Source organism: Dermacentor variabilis, chromosome 2 (genome assembly GCF_050947875.1).
Source record: "Dermacentor variabilis isolate Ectoservices chromosome 2, ASM5094787v1, whole genome shotgun sequence".
Taxonomy (NCBI): Eukaryota; Metazoa; Arthropoda; class Arachnida; order Ixodida; family Ixodidae; genus Dermacentor; species Dermacentor variabilis.
The window spans coordinates 57,805,779-57,818,015 of NC_134569.1; the positions used below are offsets into that span (position 1 = coordinate 57,805,779).

Here is a 12,237-nt window from a genome sequence, read left to right on the forward strand (position 1 = left end):
ACGTTTCCTGTACCTCGTGACGGAGCTTCACAGTGGACGGTACGTCGAGCCTACCTTCGTGGCTCCCGGCAACGACAACTCGACTCCGCCAGCTCCGACACCTGCTGCCACTTCGACGACCTACATCACTCTCCCCGCTCCTCGTGATCCTGGGATATTCTCGAGAAAAGATGGGGAAGACGTCGAGGACTGGATCAGCCTGTACGAACACGTCAGCCGCAATAACCGGTGGGATCCTACTATCATGCTCGCCAACGTAGTCTTTTACCTCAGTGGCACACCTCGAGTTTGGTATCGGACGCACGAAGATGAGCTCACCAGTAGGGATGCGCTTAAGCAAAAGCTCCGAGACTTGTTCGGCAACCCCTACGGTCACCAACTTGACGCGCAAAAGGCGCTTTCCGGTCGTGTGCAGACGTCAACGGAGCCCTACGTCACGTACATTCAGGACGTCTTGGCTCTGTGCCGCAAAGTTGACGCACACATGACTGAGTCTGACAAGGTCTCCCACATCCTCAAAGGCATTGCCGATGACGCCTTCAACTTGCTCGTATTTAACAACGTGGCGACGGAGGATGCAGTTATAAAAGAGTGCCGCCGCCTGGAACTCGCTAAAAGCCAACGTATCGACCAACAGTTTGCCCGTCTGCCCAACACCCCAGCGACATCTTCCTGTGCCGACGCTCCTCGTCCCAACAACACTGGCGATGTTACCAGGATTGTCCGGCGTGAGATCGAGGCCGCCTATCCGGCTGCCTTCGACTCCAGCCCCTTCAATGCACCTGCAGTCACTGTTTCCCTGATCCAGGCTGTTGTACGCCAGGAGTTCGCCAACATGGGTATTCACACCATCTGCTCGACCCATCGCCCTGATACCCACCCGGCTTCTTTGATTCCGCCCCGTTTCGCACCTTCTTGCCCACCACGTTTCCGCTACCCCTCTGAATGGCGCACTGCAGACGACAAGCCAATTTGCTTTCACTGCCATAGAATTGGGCACATTTCTCGGCACTGTCGCAGTTGCTGGAGTTCCCCAAACCAGTCAACATATACTGCCTACTCTCGCCCCCCAGGTGGCCTTTCTCGTCCCTATGCTGCCCGCTCAGATAATGCCGCCACTGATTTTCCTGCGCCGAACCGCCCCTATTCTCGTTCGCCTTCGCCTCAACGATGACAATCTCGCTTCCCCCAGCCCCGTCGCTCCTATTCGCCGACTCCCTTCGGACGCCGCTCCCAGCTGGAAAACTAGACGATGCAGCGCCTCGAGGTGACGCTGCCCCTCCATTGCTCCCTACGCCGCCAAATCCTCTCCTGACGTTGCCCACTCATCTGAACCTTCTTGACGTGCAAGTCGACGGTGTTCCTGTATCTGCTCTCATAGACACTGGGGTGCATTTGTCGGTAACGAGCGCTGACCTTCGTAACCGGCTGAGGAAAATAATCACATCCACCACGACGCCTGTTGTCCGTGTCGCCGATGGCGGAACAGCCCCTGTAATTGGTATGTGTGCCGCCCGCGTCTCCTTCGCCAATCGCTCCACTACTGTGCTATTCACAGTCATCGCTCACTGTCCCTACGACATCATCCTTGGCTTAGACTTCCTCTCCGCACATTCTGCTCTCATCGATTGCTCCGCCAGTACTCTCCGCCTCGACCTGCCTGTTCTGGATCCCGCTGAACAACATCCTACTCGCCTCAGTTCCGTCGACTTCGTTTGCCTGCCACCTTCGACACTGACTTACGTTGACTTCGCGTGATCCCCACCAGTCCCCGACAGGTCACTACATCACGGCTCCTATGCAAGACGTCCTCCTTACACACGGGATCACACTGCCTCATACAGTTTTATCTATTACGGCGAATTGCGTCTGCCTGCCAGTGGTCAATTTTGGCTTGACGACACAAGCGCTGCCATGCGGGATGTCTCTGGCCCAACTTTGCTCATTCGAGGATCACTCTGTAGCATCGATTTCAGTAGACGACAATTCAGCCGATCCTCCTCTACCATCGCAGTCGGCAACTTGCACCATCGCCAACTTACAGAAAATGATTGCACCCGACATGCCATCCGAGCACGCTCGTGCGCTCTACCGCGTTCTGATTTCCTACCAAGATATTTTTTACTTTAACAATCGTCCTTTGGCCCAAACAACAGCTGTTAAACATCGCATTAATACCGGCGATGCCCCTCCTATTCATCGCCGCCCGTATCGAGTATCACCGGCTGAGCGTCAAGTTATTCACACCGAAGTTCGCAAAATGCTTGCCAAGAACATTATTGAACTGTCATGTAGTCCATGGGCGTCACCTGTTGTGCTGGTAAAAAAGAAGGATGGCTCATGGCGCTTTTGCGTGGATTATCGGCACCTTAACAGGGTTACCAAAAAGGACGTGTATCCCCTACCTCGGATTGATGACGCCCTTGACTGCCTCCACGGTGCTCGCTATTTCTCCTCTATTGACCTTCGCTCCGGCTATTGGCAGATTGCCGTGGACGATCTCGACCGCGAGAAGACTGCCTTTGTAACGCCCGACGGTCTTTATCAATTCAAAGTGATGCCGTTCGGTCTATGTAACGCTCCTGCCACTTTTGAACGCATGATGTACTCCCTTCTTCATGGTTTCAAATGGTCCACGTGCCTGTGCTACTTGGACGACGTTATAGTATTCTCCCCAACATTCACTATGCACCTCGAGCGCCTCTCAGCAGTCCTGGACGTCTTTCGGCAAGCCGGTCTGGAACTCAACGCATCGAAGTGCCAATTCGTCCGCCACCAGATTATCGTCCTTGGACATCTCGTTGATGCGAACGGAGTGCAACCGGACCCAGAAAAGATCCATGCTGTTACACACTTCCCTGTTCCAAAGTGTGTCAAGGATGTTCGCAGCTTTATCGGCCTTTGCTCGTACTTCCGCCGTTTTGTGAAAAATTTCGCGGCAATAGCACGACCACTAACCGAGCTTTTGAAAAAAGACGCCCCTTTCCGGTGGGGCGATAACGAGGCCTCTGCATTCTTGCTTCTAATCGACCTTCTCACAACGCCTCCCGTTCTGGCCCATTTCGACCCTTCTGCGCCTACCGCAGTTCGCACTGATGCCAGCGGTCACGGAATTGGCGCAGCACTGGCACAACGCCAACGTGGCCACAACCTTGTTATCGCTTACGCCAGCAGGTTCTTCTCGCCTATTCCATCACTATTCAACTATTCCATCACTGACCGTGAGTGTCTGGCCCTAGTTTGGGCGGTTGCGAAGTTCCGCCCATACTTATATGGCCGACCCTTTTCCGCTGTCACAGACCATCACGCGCTTTGCTGGTTATGCTCATTGAAAGACCCTACAGAAAGACTTGGTCACTGGGCATTACGCCTCCAAGAATATTGCTACGGGGTAGTATTTCCAATGACAAAGAGCCGAGCAGGAAGAAGACGAAGACGACGATTGGAAGCTAGCGCGGGCTGTTGCCTCTTGGTCAACTGCGGCGTATCGCCTTGTAAATATACTTGTAAATAGCTTTTCGTCGGTGTCTTCCTACGTAACATATTTGGTGGAGGTGCGGGGTAACCCGCACGTACGACCGCGTCCGCCGCTGCTTCTATTGGCCTGGTCTCGCTCGCTCCGTCCGACGCTATGTTGCTGCCTGTGATCCCTGCCAGCGTCGGAAAACGCCTCAGGTGCTACCTTCCGGTCATCTGCAGCCGATCACCGTCCCTGTGGAACCGTTTTTTCGTGTTGGATTAGACCTCCTTGGTCCCTTTCCCACGTCATCCTCTGGGCACAAATGGGTAGCCGTCGCAACTGATTACGCCACCCGATACGCTATCAAGCGGGCTCTACCTACCAGTTGCACCACTGACGTCGCGGACTTTCTCTTGCGTGAAATTATCTTAGTGCATGGCGCCCCGCGACAGCTGCTTACTGACCGTGGTCGTAACTTCCTCTCGAAAGTTATCGCCGACATTGTGCGTTCCTGCTCTATTCAACACAAGCGGACTACCTCATACCATCCTCAAACCAATGGCCTGACAGAGCGGTTAAACCGTACTCTTACCGACATGCTGTCCAAGTACGTTTCGAAGGACCACCACGACTGGGACGTTGCCCTTCCTTACGTCACCTTTGCTTACAATTCTTCCCGGCACGACACCGCCGGATTTTCTGTATTTTATCTACTCTACGGTCGCGAACCGACCTTGGCCCTTGACACGGTACTTCCTCCTGCTGCGACCTCAACAACCGAGTATGCGCGCGATGCCATCGCCCTCGCCGATCATGCACGCCAGCTTGCCCGTGCTCGACTGACGGACTTGCAAACCACGCAGCAGCGTCAGTACAACGCCCGCCACCGTGACGTACAGTTTTCGCCTGGTGCACTCGTGCTCCTGTGGTCGCCCTCTCATCACGTCGGACTTTCAGAAAAGCTCCTTTCGCGATACACAGGGCCCTACCGCATGCTGCACCAGGTGACGCCTGTGACGTACGAAATTGCTCCTGTGAGCTCAACCTCGTCATCTACTCTGGCGTCTAGTGATGTCGTGCACGTCAGTAGGCTCAAGAGCTACTACAATGCTTCAGAGTCCGGCCTTTAGTCGCTCCGGGACGGCGCTTTTGCCGCCGGGGGTAGTGCTACGGGGTAGTATTTCCAATGACGAAGAGCCGAGCAGGAAGAAGACGAAGACGACGATTGGACGCTAGCGCGGGCTGTTGCCTCTTGGTCAACTGCGGCTTATCGCCTTGTAAATATACTTGTAAATAGCTTTTCGTCGGTGTCTTCCTACGTAACAATATTCGTTCTCTGTCACCTACAAATATGGCCGACAACACAAGGACGCTGACTGCCTGTATCGCTACCCGTAGACGAGCCTGACGACGCCGACAGTAGTACCGCCGACGGCATTTTCTCTGTGTCTGCCTTCGCTAACATTGCCGATGAGCAGTACCGAGACCTATCGCTGCAAGTACTTATAGAACGTCTGCGCTCTACACCTACCGACGCATCCGTTCGCCGATATGTCCTCCAGGGCGGCATTCTGTACCGAAGGAACTTCCTCCCTGATGGCCCTGATCTTCTTCTTGTCGTGCCAAAACATCTACGACAGGCTGTGCTCTTTGAGATGCATGACGCACCCAATGCAGGCCATCTTGGGGTAACCCGCACGTACGACCGCGTCCGCCGCTGCTTCTATTGGCCTGGTCTTGCTTGCTCCGTCCGACGCTATGTTGCTGCCTGTGATCCCTGCCAGCGTCGGAAAACACCTCAGGTGCTACCTTCCGGTCACCTCCAGCCGATCACCGTCCCTGTGGAACCGTTCTTTCGTGTTGGATTAGACCTCCTTGGTCCCTTTCCCATGTCATCCTCTGGGAACAAATGGGTAGCCGTCGCAACTGATTACGCCACCCAATACGCTATCACACGGGCTCTCCCTACCAGTTGCGCCACTGACGTCGTGGACTTTCTCTTCCGTGACATTATCATAGTGCATGGCGCCCCGCGACCCCTGCTTACTGACCGTGGTCGTAACTTCCTCTCGAAAGTTATCGCCGACATTGTGCGTTCCTGCTCTATTCAACACAAGCTGACTACCTCATACCATCCTCAAACCAATGGCCTGACAGAGCGGTTAAACCGTACTCTTACCGACATGCTGTCCAAGTACGTTTCGAAGGACCACCACGACTGAAACGTTGCCCTTCCTTACATCACATTTGCTTATAATTCTTCCCGGCACGACACCGCCGGATTTTCTCCATTTTATCTACTCTACGGTCGCGAACCGACCTTGCCCCTTGACACGGTACTTCCTCCTGCTGCAATCTCAACAACCGAGTATGCGCGCGACGCATCGCCCTCGCCGACCATGCACGCCAGCTTGCCCGTGCTCGACTGACGGACTTGCAAACCACACAGCAGCGTCAGTACAACGCCCGCCACCGTGACGTACAGTTTTCGCCTGGTGCACTCGTGCTCCTGTGGTCGCCCTCTCATCACGTCGGACTTTCAGAAAAGCTCCTTTCGCGATACACAGGGCCCTACCGCGTGCTGCGCCAGGTGACGCCTGCCTGTGACGTACGAAACTGCTTCTGTGAGCTCAACTTCGTCATCTACTATGGCATCTAGTGATGTCGCGCACGTCAGTAGGCTCAAGACCTACTACGCTGCTTCAGAGTCCGGCCTTTAGTCGCTCCAGGACGGCGCTTTTGCCGCCGGGGGTAGTGCTACGGGATAGTATTTCCAATGATGAAGAGCCGAGCAGTAAGAAGACGACAACGATTGGAAGCTAGTGCGGGCTGTTGCCTCTTGGCCAACTGCGGCATATTGCCTCGTAAATATACTTGTAAATAGCTTTTCCTCGGTGTCTTCCTACGTAACAATATCATTAATATCGGCAAGTTTGCGGCAATAACGTAGCAATGTCCACTTTGAGGGGACAAGAACAGGTAGGCGCGCTTAGCTGCCAGTGACATAGAAACACATGGCGGGCATGCTGCGAAAACTGCGGAGTTTGTCTTCACTACTATCCTAATACGGCACGTTTCCGCCAAGGGTGGGTGAATATCTTAGCTGTGTTACAAGTGTCGGCATATAAATAGGGTACACTTCTAACCTATCAGTGTAAACGTGCCTGCTATCGTTGCCGCTCGTGGTTTGTTGCGTGCCCACGAGTGCAGACGAGAAGAATCGAAAGGCGCCTTTTTTGTTGTTGTTGTTGTTGTTGACCCCAACCATTATAACGGCTACACATAATAAAGGCAAGTGTGGTTTTTTTTTTGTCACGGAAGTGTGGAAAGGGATGAAAGGGATGACATGGGGGTATCTGCTTAAGAATGTTTGGTACGTGCAGACCGCTTAGTTTGTCTTGAAGAGTTGTTTGCGTAGCATTCGACAGATGATAAGCGCAATCATTATTAGCAGGACTTGGCACACGACATATCGCTGCGGCAAATTCAGGGTGCGATCATGACATGGGAAATTTAAAAAAAAGAATTTTGATGACAAAATTCAGGGGTGCGATCATTACGCGACTGCGATCATTATGCAAGTAAATACGGTATTTCTTTTTTTTCTTTCTTTCAGTTATTTTTTTTTTTTTGTACCTCAAAGCATGGGGTCAACCCATATTCTCATTTACACGGCACTTTGAGCCACGATGATTAGAGAAATACAGATTACTAGTGAAGCAGCAAATTGCTTGATGCCTTAGGAAAAAAGGAAACGCTTTAAGAATAAACTGCCCAAGCCATTTTTATAACCAGGAGCGGAATTCACAAAGCTTTTCATTTGTAACTGCTGTTTTCCACTGGCTGCCAGCCTTTGCTGATAATATGCCTGGTTGGAACAGTATTACCATAAGAACTTTTTTGTGAACATGGGTCCACTTCTTTTACAGTTCAAAGCAATTCTCTACAACGAAATCTATTCATGTGGCACGTAGCGTGCACGAAAGCTTGTGTGGCCGCCAAGGTTCCAATGACATGATTACTTCAGCATAGTTTTTAAAACACCAGACTCGGCATTTTGAGACTCGTTTCCACACAGGGCGTTTTTCTGTCATTGTTCACCGAGTGGTGCATTCAAAACCCATCATTTTTCCAAACTAATGCGATGAGTGTGACTCATTTAACAGTTCTAATACCGTACCTTTAAGCATATAGCCAGCACCAGAAATACAGGAATTTAACCAGAAAGTATGAATCCAGATGGTGTTGAAATTTTTCCTTCGGGAGTTTTACAGCAATGCACTAGCTTCTGTAGTAAAGCTGCTGCTGGAGACAAAATTCATGCAAATATGCCTCTGATGGCTGTGAAGCCGCAGGATTCTTCAACAGAAAGCAGCAGTGGATGTGGCAGACGGGAGATTAAACATTTTTCTTTGAAGCCTTATTTTGTGCCAAATGTGCCAGGTTGCCTTGACAATGATCTGAATACTGTTGTAGGTGGTCATTTGCAGGAGTCTACACATGATTTCTTTTCTCTTTTATAGCATCCTAACCAGATCGCGGTTCTTTCTTGCAAAGATCCCACTAATGCAACATTTAACTTTGAGGGCCAAAAAGATTTGAGAAATACATCCCCCTAGGGTCAATATTTTTGTTGATGCAGATTTAAATTCTTCAGAGTGACTTATTTCGAGAAAAGTAAATTATTTTTCATACAAAGCAAGAGCTTATCAATGAAGTTTTGCTTTAGAGTAGAACGTACAGTTGAACCTCATTGATACAATCCCATTTTGTACAATTTTGCGGCACCAACATTAGTAATCGAGTGCACAAGGAATGACCCAACCAAATTATGCATTCTTTTTTTTACCAGTTGATGCATTCCCAGAAAACATGACCTTCTGGAACCATCGTTCAGTACATCACCAAACTGCGATCATATGATATGTTTTCTAGCTGCTAGATCCCATGTAAACAAGACAAGGCGCGAGGCATGCTGTAGATGGCGCAATGTAAGCATCATATTTTGCTCTGGTGGCATCATATTCATCGCCCATTGGCTCGATTTCATTTTGGTTTCCCATCGCTGTCTTAAAACACTACACAGTAGGAAAAGGACAACTCGCATCTCATCAGCTTGACAAGCACTGGCATATCGTGCCGATTTACACTGAGTGGGCACATCAGAACCTCCCTCTAGAACGCTGGAAGAAGCTGCTGACCCAGGCTGAATTCGAGGCGTGCAAGCGTAAGCTTGCCAAAGCCACAAAAACAATATGCATCTCGAGCTTCATCAGTTCAGTGCACCAGCTCAGCACACGTGGTCATCTCGTGCTGCAACAATTCACACCACACTTCGCATCACTTAGATGCCAACTACAGTTGAGTTTGCCAAATTCTTTAGTGACTTTGAATTGCACGCTTTCCGGTCGGTACGTTTTGAAAAAGAAGCTTTTCTTTGTGAACCCTGCCAGACTTTCATTACTGTGGGTGCTGCGTGGCTGTTCTCTTGCTGAATAGGCCAACCAATCACAACAGCGGACGCGTGCGACGTCACCACCACTGGGCTACTTGTGCCATCACCACATGGCACCTGCCTCACACAAAGCTTCGCTGTATGTAGATTTTAACTCGTTGGATCTGCTGCTTTCCTTTTCCTTCAAGCCTTTTTCCGGAGCGTATTGACAAGGTTCTACAGCATTTGTTCGGTTCGAGCACAGTTAAACCTCGATATAACGAAGTAAGTAAAATCGTCAATTTGTCTTGTTGTATTTAAATTCATTCTTTTTGCAAATAAGTACAGTCGATGATACATTTTTCTTACATGTACGGGGCCTGAAAAATTTTTCAAATTATCGGGCAATCGAGAGCAAATTTGAATATGACAGAAATTTATTGCGTTGAATTTGAGAGACGGCAAAATGATATGGTTTCATGCTATGCAGATGATAGCTTCACATCAGCAGTACAAAGCGAAGCCAGCCACGCTTTTGGGTCTATTCTGCCATCGCACCAGATAGTGTCGCCTGCAGTGGGACGACGCTATCATGAAAACTGCCGACAGCAGAAAACGAATGCTTCGTCTGCTTCTCACACATCACATGTGAGAAGACAGAACGCATGATGCCATGCCATCTTGATGCACCCATTCTTTGCACATGTGGCAGAGTACCACTAAAACAGAGTGCGCAGGCTGCGTATGCACTCGGCTATGCTGAAAGCTATGCAAAGCCATGGCCACAGTAGAAAAGGACATGTGTGGCAACTTCCTCCCCCACCCCCCCCCCCCCACACACAACCCGCGTGCACTTGCGCATTTGATCGCATTAACTTCAGCACTCTTCTCCCCCCTTTCCCTTGTTTGTGGGGGTAGACAGCGCTCATCGAGTTGCCAACCTTCTTGGCTCACTCTCGCATGCTTCCACTCGCGCCTAATGCATACCATATTTACTCGAATCCAACCTGCACTTTCTTTCCCAATAAAATGGGTCCAAAGATTGCATGCACGTTAGAATCGAGTACGACCCTAAATATGTGTTACCATATCGCTATCAGCCTTTCAAAATGGCCGCCTTGTATGCGCTTCGAGCTTAGCTGCTGTAGCTTCCTCCATGTGCTGTAGTGCGTATGCTAATGTTATCCCACCATCCGTCTTCCCATTTTCTGTGCTTGCTCTATCAGCATGGAAGTGTCAACTGCGAAGACAAGCCGAGTGTTGATCACGATGCCACAATTAAAAGGAAAGTGATCACATGTGCAGACACGAGTGGAAATCGGGCTGTATCACGGGCATCCAAAGATCCCAAAACTTGCGTAAAAGACTGGTGCAAACAGGAGAGGCATTCTACTCCAGCGGCTGCTGTGTAGGCATGGCCACACAGCCCTATCTTGAAAGCTATCTGCGATGGAGACAGTCTGCACATCTAGGTGCCCTGCGCTTTGTTCTCGTCGCTTAGTTCACGTTGAAGTGAGAGGCCCCACAAACATCAATTCGCTCGCTTCTGCTACAGCACTTCCTCACTCCAGCATTCTGATAAAAAGTTTCCGTGGTTGTTGAGTGAGACGTGTTCCATGTTTGCTTGTACTCATGTGACACCATGCTTGTTAATTTAGTAAGTGAGAGTTTAAAAGTTTGTGTGGTCAATAAAACTACTATCCTTACTTTTCGTATAGCTGTCTACTAATTTGCTATCACAATGGGGAACCAGCGCTGGAGTTTTCACAACGCCTGCAGCGCCACCCTGGCAGTCATAACATACACAATGCAGCCGCTCCCGTGGACAAAAATTGCTACTGGTAGTGGCGTAGCATGCCCTGAAAGTCAAAGGAAAACAAAAGGACGCCGACGATACTGTTGCGTATACAAGTGCCACAACTACGTCGGGATGAGGGAGGATGTACCCTTCTGCATCTTTCCATCTAAACCCTACGAACAAGAACGGAGGCGGCGTTGGATCTAAGCAGTCAGGTGGGCGGAGTAAGTTCCTGTCTTGTCGCCTTGTCAAGCAGTGTTGGGCTGGTTTCTAAATCGAATTTCGCATGTGTGCTTGGTTTATTCGATAGTGAAGACGGTCAGCCATGGCAGCCAGTACCAAACAGCAGAATCTGCAGTCAGCATTTCATCGGAAACAAAATGAGCAATAGCTTGCACCATCCAGCATATGTGCCATCCATTTTTCGTTCGCTATACCACTGCCAAGCCCCTTCCAATGCCACCGCACCAAGCGAACGATACAAAAGGAAAATATTGTCCATTCATTGCCAAGAATTATGTGGGAGGGAAGCTGCCTTGTAATACGAGTTGTGTGCGCATACTGCCGGTGCACACGCGACTAAGCCGCCTATGTGTTTTTAAATATGCGCATGCGGATGAGGACTCGGCGCTGAGATGCATCCGGTAAATTTATGTAATTAGTGCTAAATGTAGCCAGGGTTGTTACGGATCGAGCAGTGGAGCACTCAAACCTTTGCTTGCGCGAGTCAGCTGATGCGATAAAGCTTTCTTCTCCATTGACTACTGTGGCGAAGTAACACCAGAATTTTTTATGTCTAGCCAGAGAAATATGGAATGTCTTCAGGCCCACTAATACTTCTGAAACCATAGCGCAGCACGACCGGCGCCATAGCTGCTAGATTTGCAAGGCAGGTTGCCACACAAGCATGGCAACAGCACACGAAGCAACCGTTAAAGAAACACACATGCTCACCGCAACACACTATGAAAAATATATGAAGCTTCTTATTTCTTCACTTGATGGCGCTAGCTTCTTTATGAAAACTGTCCACTTGAAGCGGCGCGAAAACGGAAACATACGAACTACAAAACAGCCGCGGACGTGTCGTCTGGTCGAGCGGCTGGAATATGCCACGTTTTGTCGCCAGGGCGGCGTGCAATGCACTCTTTTCAACGCGCCGCCTATCCAGCACTGGTTCCCCATAGCTGTTTCGCCTTTCAGGCGAAACTGCAACTTCTTTTATTTATCGCAAGTTTAGTGCACTGGGAGTAAATCTTTTGTTTTTTTCCAAATGAGAGAAAGTGGTATTTCTGTATGAAATAATGAGGTGCACGATACTGTAAAGGACTTTTCTTTTTTTTAGGTCATGGCGAACAGGAGCGCATTACGGTCGAGGGCACTTTTTCTTTTGTTCCTTCCTTTGGTCATGGAAAACAGGTGCATGTTAAAATCGAGGGCCCGTTAGAATCGAGTAAATATGGTACATTGTGCATCTTATCACACTTGGACTTTATATCGAACATAATGCTGCTCGGCTTTGATGGGCGCTCTTGGTCGCACGGT

General features: G+C 49.9%; 1 protein-coding gene across 6 annotated transcripts in view; it reads right to left on the minus strand.

Annotated features, from left to right (window-relative positions):
* The window catches only part of ssp3 (SCAPER domain-containing protein short spindle 3), a 281,587-nt gene that overhangs the window by 124,389 nt on the left and 144,961 nt on the right, over window positions 1-12,237 (minus strand). The gene's annotated exons all lie outside the window — the stretch shown is intronic.